The sequence below is a fragment of the Myotis lucifugus genome, unplaced genomic scaffold (assembly GCF_000147115.1).
Source record: "Myotis lucifugus unplaced genomic scaffold, Myoluc2.0 scaffold_683, whole genome shotgun sequence".
In the NCBI taxonomy this organism is placed as follows: Eukaryota; Metazoa; Chordata; class Mammalia; order Chiroptera; family Vespertilionidae; genus Myotis; species Myotis lucifugus.
Genome location: NW_005871731.1, coordinates 235,094 through 256,165, shown reverse-complemented (window position 1 = coordinate 256,165; position 21,072 = coordinate 235,094). Strand labels below are relative to the sequence as shown.

The 21,072-nt window shown below is 45.1% G+C and overlaps 1 pseudogene; it reads right to left on the bottom strand.

Annotated features, from left to right (window-relative positions):
- Positions 1-13,765: 13,765 nt before the first annotated feature.
- LOC111823786 lies at positions 13,766-17,236 on the bottom strand (annotated as a pseudogene).
- Positions 17,237-21,072: the final 3,836 nt, after the last annotated feature.

Here is a 21,072-nt window from a genome sequence, read left to right as displayed (position 1 = left end):
GGTGTGTGAGTGTGATGGCCTGAGGCAGGACTTTCCAAAGGTGAACTGGGTTGTGGGCCCAAAGCATCATGTGGCTTCTCCCAAATACAGAAGTAGGTGCAGTTGCAGTGAGCCAGGTGCCTGGGGGTGGGGAAGAGCAGGATGGAGAGACCTCTGGATGGAGACAGAAGAGTCCTGGCCAGCTCCTCTCAGGCAGACACAGAACCTATGTCCCTCCCAGGCCTTGCCTGGGGTTCCTTTCTACCAACACCTGGGAAAAACAGAACTTGTCCAAGCTGCAGTGGGACCATCCCAGGAAAAGGCAAGAGAGCACAAGGAGGGGTGAGGTGTGCAGGCAGGGGCCCCTTGTCAGGGTAGCAGTGGTGGATGGTTCTATTTTTGTTTTCATAATCCTCAAAGGAGGATATTTTCCCATTGATTTTTATTCAGAGTGGAAGAGTGGAAATGGAGAAAGAGAGGGACTTGGAAGTAAGAGACACACATCAATTGGATTTTGTAAGGTGGCTCAGGAGGTGGCGCAGAAAACAAAGAGAATCAAGCCAGTCAGAGAGGAGAAAAGGAGAAAGTTTAATCCATTTTCGCAGGGCGAGACTCACCAGCCCAAAGGTGGGGCCAGTGAATTCGCTCCAAGGGGGGGGGGAAGGTGCTCCTTTTTATACAGGTGTTTAATGAGGGGCAGGGGGCATGAGCTGAGGAAGTTCCCGCCATGGGGGGTCATCACCGTATTCAGGTATTCAGCTGAGGAAGAGGGGTTCAGCACGGTATTCAGGAAGGAGTCAGTATTTGTGTGGGGGTCATTGTGGATTCCAGGGATGAGCCGGTATCTGTGTGGCCATCTGTTCCAGGGAGGGTCCATTATCTCATCACACATCTGCATGCATTCCATCCTGGGCTCCCTCCGAACTAACAGATTTCATCTGCATGAGCCCCCAATAGTTTCCAAGGGTTAAACCTTGAACCCAGGTACTTGTCCTTGACCAAGAATTTAATTCACCACCCTTCATGTGTGTGGGCTGACACTCTTACCCTTAAACCAACTGGCAGGCCATGGCGGATGTTTACCCAATAAGGAAAGAAGAGGACTATTTTGTTCCCTTAGATTGATAAGTACCTACAACTTTTAGTGGTTAAACTTCAAGACACTTGCATCCCAGGAGAGGACCCTGAGTCTCAGCAGCCTGCAGCATATGGTGTTGGGCAGATAGGGAATCAGCCTCTACAGAGACAGCTCCTCTCCTGGGCCGGTCAATGGCTGGAGCCTTCATTACAGTGGACTAGGTTAGCCATTCCTGGGTCACAAGTTTGGGTTTTTTGGTTTTTTTTTTAATTAATTAAATCTTTATTGTTCAGATTATTACATTTGTTCCTCTTTTTTCCCCCCATAACTCCCCTCCTTCCAGCTCCCACCCCACCCTCCGCCCTCACTCCCCACCCACTGTGTTCACCCATAGGTGCACGATTGTTGTCCAGTCTCTTCCCGCATCCCCCTCACCCCTTTCCCCCGCAAGAATAGCCAGTCCACTCCCTTTCTATGCCCCTGATTCTATTATATTCACCAGTTCATTCTGTTCATCAGATCATTCACTTGATTTTCAGGTTCACTTGTTGACAGATGTGTATTTGTTGTTCATAATTTGTATCTTTACCTTTTTCTTCTTCTTGCTCTTCTTAAAGGATACCTTTCAGCATTTCATATAATACTGGTTTGGTGGTGATGAACTCCTTTAGCTTTTTCTTATCTGTGAAGCTCTTTATCTGACCTTCAATTCTGAATGATAGCTTTGTAGGTTCTTGGCATTCATCACTTTGAATATTTCTTGCCACTCCCTTCTGGCCTGCAAAGTTTCTGTTGAGAAATCAGCTGACAGTCATATGGGTACTCCCTTGTAGGTAATTGACTGTCTTTCTCTTGCTGCTTTTAAGATTCTCTCTTTGTCTTTTGCTCTTGGCATTTTAATTATGATGTGTCTTGGTGTGGTCCTCTTTGGATTCCCTTTGTTTGGGGTTCTCTGCGCTTCCTGGACTTGTAAGTCTATTTCTTTCACCAGGTAGGGGAAGTTTTCCATCAATATTTCTTCAAATAGGTTTTCATTATCTTGCTCTCTCTCTTCTTCTGGCACCCCTATAATTTGGATGTTGGTATGCTTGAAACTGTCCCAGAGGCTCCTTACACTATCTTCGTACTTTTGGGTTCTTTTTTCATTTTGCTTTTCCGGTTGGGTGTTTTTTGCTTCTTCATATTTCGAATCTTTGACTTGATTCTTGCGATCCTCTAGTCTGCTGTTGGGAGTCTGTATAACATTCTTTCAGTCAGTGTATGCTTAATTTCTAGTTGGTCCTTTATCACAACCTCGAGAGTCTCATTAGATTTCTTGTAGATCTCACTAAGTTTATCGGCAGTTTCTAGAAAATTCTTGAAAAACCTTAAAAGTGTGGTTTTGAACTCTATATCCAGTAGTTTGCTTTCCTCCATTTCTGTCATTTGTGTCCTTTTTCTTTGTCTCCGCATTTTTTATGCTTCCCTGTGTTGATATAGTGGTTTTCTGTGCTAAGTGTCCTCTAGGGACCAGTGGTTGAGCCTCCCCAATTACCCGAGGAGGACACTCTTGGTGCACCCTCTTGTGGTCTTTGTGCACAGTCTTGTTGTAGTTAAGCCTTGATTGTTGTAGGTATCACTGGGAGGATTTGACCTCCAGGCCAATTGGCTGTGAGAATCAGCTGTGTCTGCAGTGGGAGAACTTCTGTGCTGGAGACACCCCTCTGGGACAAGACTTGCTTCAATGGGGCTTTGGTGCTCACTGAGTCTGCCCCCTGAGTGTGTCCTTTATGGTTCCACAGAGCTGCAAACTGGATGGTCCCACTCTGACCTCTGGGTTTCCTGGCTCCTGGATCTCTAGGGAGGTGCTAATCTAGCCTTTGCCTGAGGCTATCCAGCAAAAGCCTCCCTGCAGTGCTTTGGCAGAATGGGGTGGGTCCCACGTGATCAACAGGGCAGGGCTAGCAGTTATGGCTGCTCTCAGTCTTGCCCTCAGAGGCTCTGCTTCTCAGTGTCCCGGTAATCGCTGCAAGCCCCTCGGAGAGAAAGCTGCCCTCGAGTTCTGACCGATGCCAGACAGTCCCACTTCTCCCGTATGAGTCTGAGTCCCTAGAGACTTGCCCGGAACTGGAGCTCAGAGCCTGAGACTTCCTCCTGATTGAAAACGACAACCGCACCCTCAGCCACCAACCCTCTTCCCATGCACCTCCGCACCTTTGTATTTACTTCCGCACTGCGCCTCCTCTGAGTCTCAGTATGCTTTTCTCTTTCCTTCTAGTTGTAGAATTTCCACTCAGCCAGCCTTCCTGTGGTTCTGGATGATGTCCATTCCATCTTTTAGTTGTATTTTTGAAATGGTTGTTTGAGGCAGCAAACTCCGGTGTTTACCTATGCTGCCATCTTGGTTTCTCCCCACAAGTTTTCTTGAAGGACATGATGACTCCCAGGTCATGACTACCCTGGTAACTTATGTTCCATTTCCCACTAACCATCGCCCCAAAAGACCAGAGCAGCCACCAGCCTGAACTGGGACTAGAGGGGGCCTCAGTGCCACACACATGGCTCAGCACCAGTTATTTTATATGCCAACTGCTCTCAGTTATTTTATATGCCAACTGTCCTTGGCAACTGCCCTGGGCTTTTTCCTGCACACACCCAGGTGCCCAGCTGCCACTGCTGCTCCCAGCCTTGACACCTGAGAGGAATATCAGCTCCTCAACCACCTGAATTCTGAAACAGCCCAGTCTCAACCCCTGTCTGGAAGGTGGATAAATCACAAGGAGCATGTCAAGACCCAGATCTACTCCCAGCCTCTTAGTCTCAGGGAGCACAGATGTCATCATCCCCTGGGGGTGATTGTGCAGCTCAGATTGGGTTCACCACCTTCCACACTGACAGCAGGGGCACCTCCCATACTGTTGTCTGGATTGGTGCATGCTTGACCCTCATGAGGACCTTGGCTGCTGGTCACCATGGGGTCCCTGAGCTGTGCCACTGTTCACATGTGTGTGGACTGATTGGGTGAATAAAACATGTATATTGATTTTAGAGAGAAATAGGGAGAGAGAGACACACATATTAATTTTTTGTTCCTGTAATTTTATACAGTGGATTAGATTGGGCCTTCCTGGGTCAGAAATGTTCTTGCTTGTGCTCTGACTAGAGATGGAACCTGAAATCTTGGTGTTATTGAGATGATGCTCGGACCAACTGAGCCATCTGGGCATGGCCAGACATATCCGGGATTTTAGGTTAGGTAACCCACTAATGTACCGGCAGATAAATAGATACAATAACAACCATCATGGTAGATAATGATAGAAGGCTGGAATAGGATTCATGGGGTATCATAAGTATTTTCTTCATATGGATATATTTCAAATAAGCTATTTTAAAAGCAGAATGTGTCCACGCATCAGTTATTTTATATGCCAAGAAACAAGCACTGAGGAGAGCAGGAGGAACTTGGTTTCAGGAATGCAGGCATGAATGGAAACATCAAAAGGGCATTTTAAAAAGTGTGCATTTTAGCCCTCCCTGGTTTGGCTCAGTGGATAGAGTGTTGGCCCTTGGACTGAAGGGTTGCGGGTTGACTCTGATCAAGTGTATGTACCTCATTTACAGAGTTCCTCACAGGCACTGGTTAGGGTGCGCACAGGAGGCAACCAAGTGATGTGTCCTGCTCACACTGATGTTTTACTCTCTCTGTTTCTACTCCTCCCTTCCATGCTTGTTAAATAAAATAAAATTAAATTAAAATAAATAAAAATAAATCAATGGAAAAATATCCTCCTGTGAGGATTATCATCAAAAGCTACATTTATACTCAATTATATTTAAACTTTAAAAAAATGTTTAAAACTTGCTACTTCCTATTATTTTACTGTTTTATTATGAATGTTCATGAGCAAATTTATCAGTATGTTAAAAATTAAATATAATGATGCGTTATTGAAATATCACGTCCATGCTCAGTGCCATCATTTTGGCAGTTTGAAGCTGGTAATGATGAGAGTATTTACACCAGGGGAACTTAAAAAATACTACAAACCTATACTTTCCTTAATGTATTATTGAATTCTTAGACTTAAAAATAGTTGTGTAGAATGTAAACAATGCAGATTAAACATAACAGTATAAGGTATGAGTTGGCTTAAGTTGAACATAGGATAAAAATTGAGAAAAACAATTTTGATTCCAGCATTCAAAACCTATGGTTCTATAGGGCAAAGAAGTCACTTGAGTCATTGAGGAGTGAATGAAATTCAAACATATGTCTTACAAGCTGCACAGTCCTCCTTCTGGTTAAAATAATAAATTTAAACAATTTGAAAAAGATTCTGAGCTGACATTTTAACAAAGGAGATAAAAACAGGTTAAATAAATGCATGACAAAACACTCACTATAAAAATTTCTTAGGTAGATGAAATTAAAAGGAGTTAACCATATATTCATTTCCAGGGCTGCTTTTTAAAAAGGTTAACCAGCCAAAACTGGTTTGGCTCAGTGGATAGAGCGTCGGCCTGCAGGCTGAAAGGTCCCGGGTTCAATTCCGGTCAAGGGCATGTACCTTGGTTGTGGGCATATCCCCAGTAGGAGATGTGCAGGAGGCAGCTGATCGATGTTTCTCTCATTGATGTTTCTAACTCTCTATCTCTCTCCCTTCCTCTCTGTAAAAAATCAATAAACTATATTTAAAAAAAAAGGTTAACCAGTACATGTGCTGGAAGGGTTATAGAAAAACTGGAATTTTTATATGCTGTGGGTTAGCGGGAAGGCAAAAGCAATTACCAATTTGGGTCAGAGTTCCACTATTTTAAATGTAAAAAATTCATCTACCGTTTGAGAAGTAAAATATGTCTATATAGAGAATTGAACACAAATATTCCCAGCAAATCTACACTAATAATAGACAAATATGTAAATTGACAGTATATCCACAAAGCCCCACAGCCAATCAGGAGGGAATATGCAAATTAGCAGGACAAAGATGGCAAAGGCTATGGAGCCAGCCGGAGCGGGTGGGAGGCCTGGGTTGCTGGGGGCGACCCAAGCTTCCCACCCACCCTGGCCAGCTGCTGAAGGAGGGTCCTGTGGGCGGCAGCCACAAGCCGGCCAGAGTGCATGGGAGGCTTGGGTCGCCTGGGCAGGCTGCTGAGGGAGGGGCCTGCAAATGGCCCTCATTCCCTTACCCAGGCTGGCCATGCCACCATGGGGGTGAGGGTCCCCGCTGGAGGGCATGGCCAGCCTGCAAACAGCCATCAGCCCCTTTCACCTAGGTTGGCCACGCCCCCCAGCGGGGACTCTCACCCCATGGGGGCGTGGCTGGGCTGCAAACTGCTCAGCCCCTTGCCCAGGCAAGCACCGTCCCCAGTGGGGACTCCCATCCCAATGAGGGCATGGCCAGCCTGCAAATCACCACAGGCTCATCGTCCAGGCTGCCCTGCCCTCCAAGGGAACCCCCACCCTGATCCAGGACACCCTTCAGGGCAAACCAGCTGACCCCACCTGTGTACCAGGCCTCTATCTATACTAATAAAAGGGTAATATGCTAATTAGACTGGGAGACCTTCCAGGAGACCTTCAGGACGTTCTTCTGGACAAAGCCATGGTGGTGGGGCCGAGGTAGAGGCAGTTAGAGGCCAAGAGGGGAGGGCAGTTGTGGTGATCAGGTCAGGATGGGATGGCAGTTGAGGGTGATCAGGCTGGTAGTGGGGGGGGGGGGCTTTGGGGGTGATAAGGCCGGTGGAGAGGGGCAGTTGTGGGTGAGCAGGCTGGCAGTGGGGGGCAGTTGGGGGCAAGCAGGCCAGCAGGGACGGCAGGTGGGGGCGAGCAGGCTGGCGGGGGGTGGCTGTTGGGGGCGAGCACACCGGCAGGGGGGGGGCGCAGTTGGGGTGATTAGGCTGGCTGGGGCAGGCAGTTCGGGGCAAGCAGGCCAGCAGGGGTGGGAGTTGGGGGCAAGCAGGCCAGCAGGCAGAGTGGTTAGGGACAATCAGGCAGGCAGACTAGTGAGCGGTTAGGAGCCAGCAGTCCCGGATTGCGAGAGGGATGTCCCACTGCTGGTGTAGGCCTAAACCAGCAGTGGGACATCCGCCGAGGGGTCCCAGATTGGAGAGGGTGCAGGCCGGGCTGAGGGACACCCCCCTGTGCACTAACTTCATGCACCGGGCCACTAGTTTATTTATAATACCCCAAACTTGAAAATAATCCAAATCATAGACAGATCAATAGAAAACTAGCTATAAAATATACACAGCAATAAAAATCATTAAGGATTCAAATAAGCAACACTGTTGAATCTCAAAATAACTGTAGCATGGAGGAAACCAGTACTTGTTAAAAAGTAAACATCAAATAGTGCCTATAAAATTATGAACAACAGGAAGAAACCAAGATGGCGGCATAGGTAAACACTGGAAATTGCTGCCTCCCACAACAACTTCAAAAATACAACTAAAAGACAAAACGGACATCATGCAGAACTACAGGAAGGCTGGCTGTGTGGAAATTCTACAACTAGAAGGAAAGAGAAAGGCACACTGACACTCAAGAGGAGCTGCGGAAGTGCAGAGGTACGGAGGCTCGTGCGCACACAGCAAGGGGCTGACACCTGAGGACGCGGCTGTCTTTTTGAATCAGGAGGGAATCACAAACTCTCGACTGCTCTGAAATCCAGTTCCAGGAAGTCTCTGGGGACCCAGGACTCATACGGGGAGAAACTGGACTGTCTGGCAGCGGGCAGAACTCGAAACTCGTGGGCGGCTTTCTCTCAGAGGTGCTTGTAGCAATTACCAGAACGCTGAGAAGCGGGGCCCCTTAGGACAGGGCTGAGGATCAGCCATAGCTGCTTGCTCTGTCCTGTTGATTCACTGAGACCCCGCCACACCCAGACTGCAGCAGAGGCTTTTGCATATGAATGCCCTAGCCCTTTGCAATCTGAGAAGTACCTAACAAACTGAAGCTGGGCCAGACAGACCCAGAACTTCCAAGAGAAGGCCCAAGGTCCCACAGCAGCTTGCATTGCTTCACAGCTGGGCCTCATCAGGGCACCTCCAAACCCCCGAAAAGGAAGGGGACTCTGCAGATCTTTTCGTAGCTCCTGCTGGGTAGCCTCAGGCAGAGGCTAAATTAGGACCTCCTTAGAGATCCAAGAGCCAGTGTATCCAGTGGTCAGAGTGGGACCATCCAGATTACAACTCCTCAGATCCATAAGGGACACACTCAGGGGCCAGACTCAGTGAGCACCAAAGCTCCACTGAAGCAAGTCTTGCCCCAGAAGGGTGTCTTCAGCACAGAAGTTCTCCCACTGCAGACACAGCTGATTCTCACAGCCAATTGGCCTGGAGGTCAAATCCTCCCAGTGATACCTACAACAATCAAGGCTTAACTACAACAAGACTACAACAAGACTGTGCACAAAGCCCACAAAAGGGTACACTGAGAGTGTCCACCTCAGGTAATCGGGGAGGCTGAGCCACAGGGCCCTATAGGACACTTAGCACATAAAGCCACTCTACCAACACAGGGAAGCATAAAAAATGCGGAGACAAAGAAACAGGTCACAAATGACAAAAATGGAGAAAAGCAAATGAATGGATATAGAGTTCAAAATCACGGTTATAAGGTTTTTCAAGAATTTTCTAGAAACCGCCAATAAATTTAGTGAGACCCTGGAGGATATTAAAAAAGACCAACTAGAAATTAAGCATACACTGACTGAAATAAAGAATAATATACAGAGATTTAACAGCAGACAAGAGGATCCCAAGAATCAAGTCAAAGACTTGAAATACAAAGAAGCAAAAAATACCCAACCAGAAAAGAAAAAAGAATCCAAAAATATGAAGACAGTGTAAGGAGCTCTGGGACAACTTCAAGCGTACCAACATCCGAATTATAGGGGTGCCAGAAGAAGAGAGAGAGCAAGATATTGAAAACCTATTTGAAGAAATAATGACAGAAAACTTCCCCTACCTGGTGAAAGAAATAGACTTACAAGTCCAGGATGCACAGAGAACCCCAAAGAAAAGGAATCCAAAGAGGACCACACCAAGACACATCATAATTAAAATGCCAAGGGCAAAAGACAAAGAGAGAATCTTAAAAGCAGCAAGAGAAAAAAAGTCAGTTACCTACAAGGGAGTACCCATACAAATGTCAGCTGATTTCTCAACAGAAACTATGCAGGGCAGAAGGGAGTGGCAAGAAATACTCAAAGTGATGAATACCAAGAACCTACAACCAAGATTACTTTACCCAGCAAAGCTATAATTCAGAATTGAAGGTCAGATAAAGAGCTTCACAGCTAAGGAAAAGCTAAAGGACTTCATCACCACCAAACCAGTATTATATGAAATCCTGGAAGGTATACTTTAAGAAGAGGAAGAAGAAGAAAAAGGTAAAAGTAAAAATTATGAACAGCAAATACATATCTATCAACAAGTGAATCTAAAAATCAAGTGAATAAAATATCTGATGAACAGAGTAATCTGGTGAATATAATAGAACAGGGGCATGGAAAGGGAGTGGACTGACAATTTTTGGGGGGAAAGGGGTGTGGGGGTGCCGAAAGAGACAGGACAAACATCGTACACCTATGGATGAGGACAGTGGTAGGGCTAAGGGCAGAGAGTGGGGTGGGAACTGGGTGGAGGAGAGCTATGGGGGGGGGGGAGAGGAACAACTGTAATAATCTGAACAATAAAGATTTAACTTAAAAAAAACCCACCACAGGAGAAACCAAGATGGCGGCATAGGTTAACGCCGGAGTTTGTTGCCTCTAACAACCACTTCAAAAATACAACTAAAAGACGGAATGGACATCATCCAGAACCACAGGAAGGCTGGCTGAATGGAAGTTCTACAACTAGGAGGAACCAAGAATCAGAGGAGGCGCAGTGCTGAAGTAAAATACTAAGGTGTGGAGTGTGCACGGCGCGGGCTGGTGGCTGAGGGTTCGGTTGTCTGTTTCAATCCAGAGGGAGCCTCAGACTCAGAGCTCCAGATCCGGGCGAGTCTCTAGGGACCCAGACTCAAACGGGAGAAGCAGGACTGTCTGGCTACGGTCCCTCCGAGGTTTGCAGCTGTTGCTGGGGCAGAGAAGCAGAGCCCCTGGGGACGGACAGAGAGCAGCCATAACTGCTCCCTCCTCCGCCCTGTTGATCCCGTGGGACCCGCCCCGCCCAAGCCCTGCACAGAGCCATTTGCCGGATAGCCTCAGGCAAAGGCTAGATTAGCACAGCCAGTCGGCCTGGAGGTCAAATCCCTCTAGTATTAACTATAACAATCAAGGCTTAACTACAACAAGACTGCGCACAAAGAACACTAGAGGGTGTACCAAGAAAGTGTAAAAAATGCGGAGACAAAGAAACAGAACAAAACTATCAAGGGAGGATATTGAGTTCAGAACCACACTTTTGAGGTCTCTCAAGAGGCTTCTAGAGTCTGTCGATAAACTTGATGAGTTGTACAGGAAATCTAATGAGACCCTCGATGGTGTGATAAAGGTCCATCTAGAAAGTAAGCATACACTGACTGAAATAAAGAATATTATACAGACTCCCAACAGCAGACCAGAGGAGCGCAAGAATCAAGTCAAAGATTTGAAATGCGAAGAAGCGAGAAACACCCAACTGGAAAAACAAAATGAAAAAAGAACCCAAAAATATGAAGATAGTGTAAGGAGCCTCTGGGACAGCTTCAAACGTACCAACATCAGAATTATAGGGGTACCAGAAGATGAGAGAGAGCAAGATATTGAAAACCTATTTGAAGAAATAATGACAGAAAACTTCCCCCACCTGGTGAAAGAAATAGACTTCCAAGTCCAGGAAGCGCAGAGAACCCCAAACAAAAGGAATCCAAAGAGGACCACACCAAGACACATCATAATTAAAATGCCAAGGGCAAAAGACAAAGAGAGAATCTTAAAAGCAGCAAGAGAAAGAAACTCAGTTACCTACAAGGGAATACCCATACAAATGTCAGCTGATTTCTCAACAGAAACTTTGCAGGCCAGAAGGGAGTGGCAAGAAATATTCAAAGTGATGAATGCCAAGAACCTACAACCAAGATTACTTTATCCAGCAAAGCTATCATTCAGAATTGAAGGTCAGATAAAGAGCTTCACAGATAAGGAAAAGCTAAAGGAGTTCATCACCACCAAACCAGTATTATATGAAATGCTGAAAGGTATCCTTTAAGAAGAGGAAGAAGAAGAAAAAGGTAAAGATACAAATTATGAACAACAAATATGCATCTATCAACAAGTGAATCTAAGAATCAAGTGAATAAATAACCTGATGTACAGAATGAACTGGTGATTATAATAGAATCAGGGACATAGAAAGGGAATGGACTGACTATTCTTGGGGGGAAAAGGGGTGTGGGAGATGCGGGAAGAGACTGGACAAAAATCGTGCACCTATGGGTGAACACAGTGGGTGGGGAGTGAGGGCGGAGGGTGGGGTGGGAGCTGGAAGGAGGGGAGTTATGGGGGGAAAAAAGAGGAACAAATGTAATAATCTGAACAATAAAGATTTAATAAAAAAAAAACCACCACAAAGTCAAGTACACTTACTTATAAGGCCTAGGTCAGCAATACAAAATAAGTCAATATTGACAAACAGTGATTTTCTGCAATCATGCTGTTTTTTTCCAAAGAACAGAAAGGTACCCTACCATATCCATTTACCTCTCCATGCTGACAGTTCACAACTTTCCTTTCAAATCATCCCAGGCAGTGAATAGAACCAACAAATTACAGGTATAAAAGAAAAAATACCTTTACAAAAACATAAACTGGAGCAGAGGACAACAAGCAGTATGCAGGTTGATGAATTAGAACCTGACACAATTAATCACAGCATATGTAAGAACCACATAGTCCCTGACAGAGATAAGACTTCTTAGCTGAGGACAGGTGCTCTGAAAAAACCCTGGGTCACGTGCATTCCCTAGTGAGAGATAAAGGAATGAAGATACTGCTAAGAGCTCAGAGTAATTATTTCCTCAAGCATATGTAAGAACACCAAAGTTATTTCTCCTAAGCACACAGGTGATTGACTGTTGCACATCCTTCAGGTGGTAGAGGTGAAGTTGTTTCAGCCAAAAATACAGTGATATCAATGGGGTATGAGGTATGGGCAGGTTGGGAAATGCAGATTCTTGAAGTCTCACTTTTACCTGAAACTTATGAGGAATCTAGAAGAGTGTACCAGTATTTTATCTAATAAGAGAGAAACATGCAAGTTGACAGTGCCTCCGCTACACTCACAAGCCACACCCACCAGCTAATCAGGAGCGAGTATGCAAATAAACCCAACCAAGATGGCGGTGACCACAAAGCTGGAGTGAACAGGAGGCTTGAGTTGCCCCTGGCAATAGAGGAAGCCATGCTTCCTGCCTGCCCTGGCCTGCTGTGGGCTCCGCTGAAGGCTACAAAGTTTCAATTATAGAAGATAAATAAATCCCAGATACCTGCTCCCAGCTGCTGTTGCCGCCGTTCAAGGAGGGTCTGGGAGCCTGGGTTGCCTGGGGCTGTGGCCAGCCAGCAAACAGCCATCAGCCCCTCTCCCAGGCTGGCCAGGCACCCCAGTGGGGACCCCCACCCTGAAGGGGGTGTGGCCAGCCACCAAACAGCCATCAGCCACTCACCCAGGCTAGCCACAACCTCATGGGGTGTGGGTCCCCACTGGGAGGCTTGGCCAGCCTGCAAACAGCCATCAGCTCCTCACCCAGGCTGAACACATTCTCATGGGTTGAGGGTCCCCACTGGGAGGCTTGGGCAGCCTGAAAACAGCCCTCAGCCCCTTATCCAGGGTGGCCAGGCACCCTGGCAGGGACCACAACCCTGAAGGGTGTGTGGCCAGCCTGCAGCCAGCCATCAGCCCCTCACTCAGGCTGGCCACACCCTCATGGGGTGAGGGTCCCCGCTGGGGGGCTTGGCAAGCCTGCAAACAGCCATCAGCCCCTCACCAAGGCTGTCCAGGCACCCCAGCGGGACCCCCCCCCCCATCATGAAGAGGGTGTTGCCAGCTTGAAAATAGCCCTCAGCCCCTCACCCTGGCTGGCCACGCCCTCCCAGTGAGGACCCTCACACCATGGGGGTGTGGCTGGGCTGCAAACCACCACAGGCCCCTCACCAAGACTGCCCCACGCCCCAAGGGAACCTCTACCTTGATCTGGGACACTCTTCAGGGCAAACCAGCCGGCCCCCACCTGTGCACCAGGCCTCTATCTATACTAATAAAAGGGTAATATGCTAATTAGATTGGGAGACCTTCCAGGAGACCTTCCGGATGTTCTTCTGGACAAAGCCATGGTGGTGGGGCCAAGGTAGAGGTGGTTAGAGGCAAAGAGGGGGAGGGCAGTTGTGGGTGATCATGCTGGTGGGGGGCAGGGCCATTGGGGGTAAGCTGACCAGCATGGGGGCCAGTTGGGGGTGATCAGGCTGGCAGTGGGGGTGGGGCAAGCAGGTGGTTAGGAGCCAGCAGTCCCAGATTACGAGAGGGATGTGTGACTGCCGGTTTAGACCCGATCTCTGAGGGGTCCCAGATTGGAGAGGGTGCAGGCCGGGCTGAGGAACACCCCCACTCCTGTGCATGAATTTTGTGCACCAGGCCACTAGTGTTTTTATAAAAGGAGATGATATTTAGGTAAGTAGGTCCCAAAGTATGTCCTCCAGTGTTGTCATTCTGAGTAAGAAAGATAAAATATTCTTTGGACATTTAAGGCTTTTCTGCATTGTGAATTCTCAGATGTCTAACCAGGGTATGTTTGTGGATAAAATATTTCCCACATACATTATACTCAAAATGTTTTTCTCCACTGTGAACTCTATGGTGTAGGTTGAGGTTGAACATATATCTAAAGGACTTCCCACAATCACTACACTTATATGGCTTTTCTCTAATGTGAACTCTGTGGTGTTGAATGAGGTTAAAATTTTGACGGAAGTACTCCCCAGAATCACTACACTGAATATGGCTTTTTCTCAGTGTGAATTCTCTTTTGGTTAACTAGTTGAGTATTGTAACTAAAAGATTTTCAACAATCACTACATTGATACGGCTTTTCAACAGTATAAAATCTTTTGTGGTTAAGGAGGTTACTATTGTACCTGAAAGATTTTCCACATTCACTACACTCATATGGTTTTTCTCAAGTGTGAACTCTATGGTGTTAGTTGAGGTTAGACCTATATCTGAAGGACTTCCCACAATCAGTATATTGATACAACTTTTCTCCAGTGTTAACTTTCTGACGCTCAGTGAGAGTAATGGTTTGCTTAAATGACTTCTCACAATCACTGCAGTCATATGGCTTTTCTCCAGTGTGAACTCTGTGGTGTTGAATGAGGTTACAGTTTTGAGTGAAGGACTTGCCACAATCACTACATTGATACAGCTTTTTGCCAGTGTGAACTTTTTGATGTTGAATGAGATTACAGCTTATGCTTAATGACTTACTGCTATCAGTACAGTCATATAGCTTTTTATCAGTGTGGACTTTCTTTTGGGTAAAGAGGAGATTCTTGTGCCTAAATGATTTCCCACATTCACTAACCTCAAAAGATTTTTCGCCAGTGTGAACTCTATGGTGTTCAGTGAGAGAAGAACTTTGATAAAAGGGCTTTTGACAATCATCACACTCCCAAGACGTTTTTCCAGTGTGAACTCACCTATGCCGATTGAGGCTAATGATACATATAAAACCTCTCCCACATTTGTTATACTCATATTTCACTTCACCAGAGCAGACATCCTGGTGTTGAACAAATTTATGTGTGTGGCTTGCAGCATTTTTATGTTTGCCCCACTGGTGATTAGTAATTTTCCACTGAGAATTTCTGTGAAAACTCACTACCACCGTGAGGCTTTCTGTGCTAAGAGATGCCTGGGGCTGCAACAGCCCCGAGATGGCTGAGAAGTCTTTCCCAGGCTCACTAGTGGTTGAAGGCACTCCTGAGATGTAGAAGGTGCACTTGCTCACAAACATGGCCCTGTCCATAGCTTCTTTCCAGGAGTTGTCTCCACTGACATCCCTCTGTTGCTGGTGATGGTTTACATAGAAACAGAACCTCTAACACATGTGTAACTAAAGAAGGCTTTCTGTTCAAAGTATGCTGCTTGTGACTCAGTCAGGTGCAGAATATCTTTTAAAACTGAGAAACACCGCTTACAGAGATGGGTCATCTGGGCTGGTGGAGCTGTCTTAGAAGCCATGAATTTTGCTTCCACTTGTACAGATACACTCTCATCAGAACAGGCCTCTTCATCATACATTTTATGCCAACATCCTGAAACAGAAATATGGTGAGGAAATAAATGTTGACCAGTGACACGGGGATGTCCCATTACAAAAGTGTGTTGTACATATTACCTTGGCTTCATGCAAGTGGCTGAAAATAAAAGATTTGCAGGAAGGATTTATAGGATGCTGCTATGAAGTTCTGGGCTACTGAAGATCAAGAACAAGGTAGACCTCAAATGAAATATGGCACAAGCATGGCAAGCACCACATGGAACAGAAAAGGAATCACCTGCTCATTCTTCTGCTATCAGCATTCAGCAGAGCTTGTCTGCTGGTGACATGGGCAAGCTGTGAAAAATGTTGGTTACACCTTATTCCAAGTAAAATTTAAAAAATGAATAGCTTGTGTTTGAGGTCTACTTAAGCAAATATGCACACCTCATAACACATGTGCAGGTCAATGTTGGAGAATACTGCAGAGAAAGCCTTGCAGGGGCCAGGTGATGCAAAAAAGCCAGAAGGTGAATGTAGCCAAAATCCAGTAAGTCACAGATGAAATGACAAGTCAGCAAAGTATCATGTTTGGGAAAGAAAAGGTAAAAATGAGCTCTTACCAATGGCAGTTGCACCAAAACATTGTTGGAAACTAGCAGGTCCCTTGTATGATCTGAACATAGCCCTTATGTCATACTTTTCCCAGTTGCCACTCAACAGGGCCAGATCTCCTCTGAAATCATCCTGCTGTTCACCCTATAAAAAAAACCAGGGTTCTCCCTGCACTTTCTGCTGTACCAGTACATAAAACCTAAGTAATCCGAGTATTAATGAAATGCAACAGAGGTGAGTGGCCAGCACTGGCCCAGGGCAGCTCAGCATGCAATAGTATTTAGGAAAGAGAATATTACAAACAATGGAAGGAGAATATCACAATAACAGCCCATGGTTCATGTAAGTAAATACCATAACCAGGTTCAGGCAATCACCAATGACCCTTAGCTGGAGGGAGGGTGCAGAAGTGTAAGCCATGGATCTGGACATAGTCCAGTGATGGCGAACCTATGACACGCAAACTCATTTTTTTGGTTGATTTTTCTTTGTTAAATGGCATTTAAATATATAAAATAAATATCAAAAATATAAATATTTGTTTTACTATGGTTGCAAATATCAAAAAATTTCTGTGACACGGCACCAGAGTTAAGTTAGGGTTTTTCAAAATGCTGACACGCCGAGCTCAAAAGGTTCGCCATCACTGATATAGTCACTCTCCCAGGAAGAGGAAGTTAAGGTGGGTCCCTTTAAACTGTCTGCAAGACTCGTGACTTCTACATACTTCCTGCACTCTCTGAGGCAATGGGTGTTAGGGGTATTTGATGAATCCATTGCTCAGGGTTCTCCACACAGCTCAGCATATGCATCCACAGCACATCTATATATATAAAAGCCAAAGCGACCATTATGACTGAATGACTGGAACTGGAATGACCGATCGACCAGTCACTATGATGCACACTGACCATCAGGGGGCAGATGCTCAATGCAGGAGCTGCCCTCTGGTGGTCAGTGCACTCCCAGAGCCAAACTCCCCCAGCCCCTTCTTGGGTACCTCACCCTGGCCAGCTGGCCCCCCAATAGGCCTCGATCGCTGGCCAAGCCGAGGAGCCCTACCCATGCACGAATACATGCACTGGGCCTCTAGTATTCCAATAATGTGGAGAAAATTAACAGATCCAATGGTTTGACTGTGAAAGAGAGGAAGTTATGTCTGGAGAATAAAGGAAGAGGGACCATCACCTCAGGACACTAGAAAATGTGAAAATCTTACCTAAAAATGATACAAGTCCAAACATTTGCAGCATCACATTGCAGCATAGATGTCTCCGATCCTCATCAAGGAGCCCCCATTCCTTCTGAGAGAAGGCAATGGCCACGTTATCAAAATTCATATCCTGTTATAATGGGGACAGTTCAGCCCATGATCAGCATCTCTCCTATGATTTTCTGTTCATCATACTGCCCACCCTATACATCCATCCTTCCCCTCTACTACCTTTATCAGAGTAGATACCACGCCTTAGTCCAATCAAAGTAACTCTCTCCTTATATGCCAACTGATACCACATCTACCCACAACAATAAAGTTTGATGATCAAATAAAAGGTATCTGAATCCTGGGCCTCACATGTAGGTCACACAGCCTCTTCTCAATACAGCTGAGGGAGAAATGTTGGCCATAAGGAGAGTGTGATTGATTTGACACTGGTCTTATCAGGCATTCCCCATGTAGTGTCCCAGAAAAGTATGGGATCACACTTCACTCTTTGGAACTGAATCCTAGGATGCTGAGTCCATCACCTTTCACTAACAGTCACATAATTCTTCGAAACACACTCCTCTCACACAGCCTCTTTCCCAGAGTTACAATTTCAAAAATAACACCAATATGCCTTGTTGTGGCCGGGATTTTTCCTAATCACTTCTTTTCCAAAATTCTAACTCACCACTTTATAATGTATTCTCTCCTTCCCACTGCCTTCCCTATACCAGTAAGGATTTTCAAGCCCAGGAGACACTGATGTATGCTATCGTGTTCCTAATGATCACTGTATCTGTAGCTGGACAAGTGGAATGAAAAGTTAACTAGAAGAGGACGTTCTGCCAACAAAAGGCAGGAGCCTGCAAGCAGGCCACATCAGAACAAAGTCTTGCACGCAAGACTTATTGTTCAGAGGCAGAATTTCCTTGATGTGATAAATAGTCCATGAGGGCATGGAAAGCCAGGGAGGGTACACTGCTGCTGCAGGTGGAAAGGGTCTTTGTATAACATAGGGAATTAATATTGTAATGTATAACTTAGCTCTGATGATCTCATAAGCATGCCTGTTAATCATAGTCACTTGCTGTACTCCATTGTTATTTGCTGTACTCCCCAAATAAAAGCCATGAGGGCTTTGGGGGCTTGGCTACTTGCCTGACTAGCGGTAGCCCTCTGCTTCTCTAAACTTAATCCTGTACGCCAAGCTCATTTCAGTGTCATCGTTCACAAAGAATATCAACAAATGGCGCCCGAACAGAACAGGGACCCGAAGGTGAGTAATTGGGATCGGGCAGGACCGAAAGGGAGATGCCAGCGCAGAGTACTCGAAACTTTCGGCAATAGACGCAGAGTCATGGGGAATAACCCGTCATTACAGAGTCAATATATCACTGTCTTGCGATCATTATTAAAGAGCTCAGAGGTAAAAATGAAGGATGAGGCTTTTAAAAAATTGTTTAAGGTAGTCCAGCAGCACTGTTGTTGGTTTAACTCAGAAGGAAAACAGCAGTTAAATCTTAAGTTGTGGAAACAAGTTGGAAAGTCATTAAGGCGGGCTCATCAACAGAGAAATGCTATAGAGGCTGATGTATGGGCTATTTTTAATTTAGTGACGTTAGCTTTACAGCCTTTTCAGTCTGATTCTGAAGATTATGAAGAAATTCCTTTGAGGTCGAGAAGTGCTGCACCAGGAGCTGGGTGTTTAAGTCCTGAGCCTCTCCCTCCTGAGAAATTGCTACCCCCTGAGCCACTCCCGGTTGCGGTCACAGAACCGAGGGAGTCAAGAAAGGGACAGAAAATTAGCTGTCAAAATAAATTAGAAGGTTATGAAAGAATAGCCTCAGCCAGCGATTCAGAGCTGGATGTTTCATTTTCCCCTGAGACGGATGGTGATATTTACACTCGCCTTAAGTTAAGGGAAAGAAAGAGAATAAAAGTCCTCAGGAGTTGGCTGCACCACCGCCCGCAGCTGCCGAAAAGTGAAAGTAAAAGAGCACTAGCCATTAATCTGGTGTTAGCGGCTGAGCCTCCAACCCCCGCTCCTAAGGACACAAAGAGCTGCTAATGTTCAATACCCTCAAGGGTTAAATTTAAACAGATTATAAATTAATTAATTTATATATATATTATTAGTTATAATATATTATTATATATAATATAGTTATATATTATTATTAATTTTTATATTAATTAATATAGAATTAATTTATATAGATTATAAATTAATTCCTTATGATTAGAATACAATAGCTAAGGCACTATTAGCCCCAGGGCAATATCTGCAATTTAAATCCTGGTGGTGGGAAGAAGCCAGGAGAGTGGCGATGATTAACGCCCAACAAAATCCACCTGGATCCAATTTTGACCAGTTAACAGGAACTGGGACACATAGTAGCTTACAGCAACAGGTGCTGTTAGAGGATGCTGTTATGGTACAGATTAGAGCTGGTTGCTTAAAGGCTTGGTCAAAAATGGAGGAGACCGGCACCCTGGCCCAATCATTTTCTAAAGTTATACAAATAATACTAATATAATAATAATAATAATCTTATTAAAATATTATATAAATAACTAATAATAATAATAATCTTCTTGCTGATGCATTAAAAACTACAATTCCCATCCTGTTAAATGCTATGGATGTGGGAAAGTGGGACATATAAAAAAGGATTGTAGGAAGGCAAAAGTCTCACAAGGGGAAGCCAAACGTGCTCCCAAGTTATACCCTAAGTGTAAGAGAGGACAATACTGGGCTCATGAATGCTGGTCTGTTAAAGATAAAGACGGCAACCCATTAACACCCATGCAGTCGGGAAACTAGATTTGGGGCTCAGCTTGAGGCCCGGAGAAAAAGAATATGGGCAGAAAGAAGGGCCTAGCTCGAGGCCCCGAGAAAAAGAATACGAGCAGAAAGAAGGGGTACAGAAAATATCCACCGGGGTTTATGGACCTTTACCCAAGGAAACAGTAGGATTGCTACTGGGAAGTAGTCTATATAAAGGCTAGAAAAAAAAATGGCACAGTTATTATTACTTCCCTATAAACAAATAGGGCATACAGTGCCAGTTAAGCAAACTGGGAGATTTGGTAGCACGGGAAAAAAGGTTTTTTAGCATACAGTCTTAGGAGGCCAAAGACCTTAATTTTCACAGTAATGTTCCCGGAGGGAATAAAAATTATCAGCCTGGTAGATTCTGGGGCTGATGTAACTATAATTTCTACTTTGCACAGGCCTCAATCTTGGCCGGTACACAAGGTGAATACAACCTTTACAGGTTGTAAACCTCACCGAAATTTTACAAAGCTCTAATGTACTTGAATGTCAGGGGCCTGAAGGACAAAAGGGCCAAATACAGCCATATGTCGCCTCCATTGCACTATCTTTGTGGGGAAGAGATCTTTTACAACAATGGGGGCTACAATTACTATACCTTCTTTACAGAAAGGCCATAGACAAATGATTTTTCAAGCTGGTGCTGGCACCAATGTTCAGGATCAAAATTTATAAAGGGGGCCACTACAAAGAGCTTCGCCCTACTATTAAAATGGAAAACAACTAAACCAGTATGGGTAGAGCAGTGGCCCCTAACAAGAGAGAAGTTAGAAGCTCTTCAAATCATTATTAAAGAACAGATACAACTAGGGCATATAGAAACTAGCTCTAGTCCATGGAATTCCCCTGTCTTTGTTATAAAGAAAAAATCAGGTAAATAGAGGATGCTTACTGATTTAAGACGGACTAATAAGATTATTGAGACTATAGAACCTTTACAACCTGAAATTCCAAATCCAGCATTGAAGCCTTTGCTATAATGGGCAAACCCTGAGCCATTAAAACTAATAATGGCTCAGCATATTTATCAGGTAAGTGTCAACATTTTTTCCAACAGTTTGATATTAAACATATTACAGGAATTCCTGGAAACAGTACAGGTCAAGCAATTATTGAACGGCAGAACCGCACCC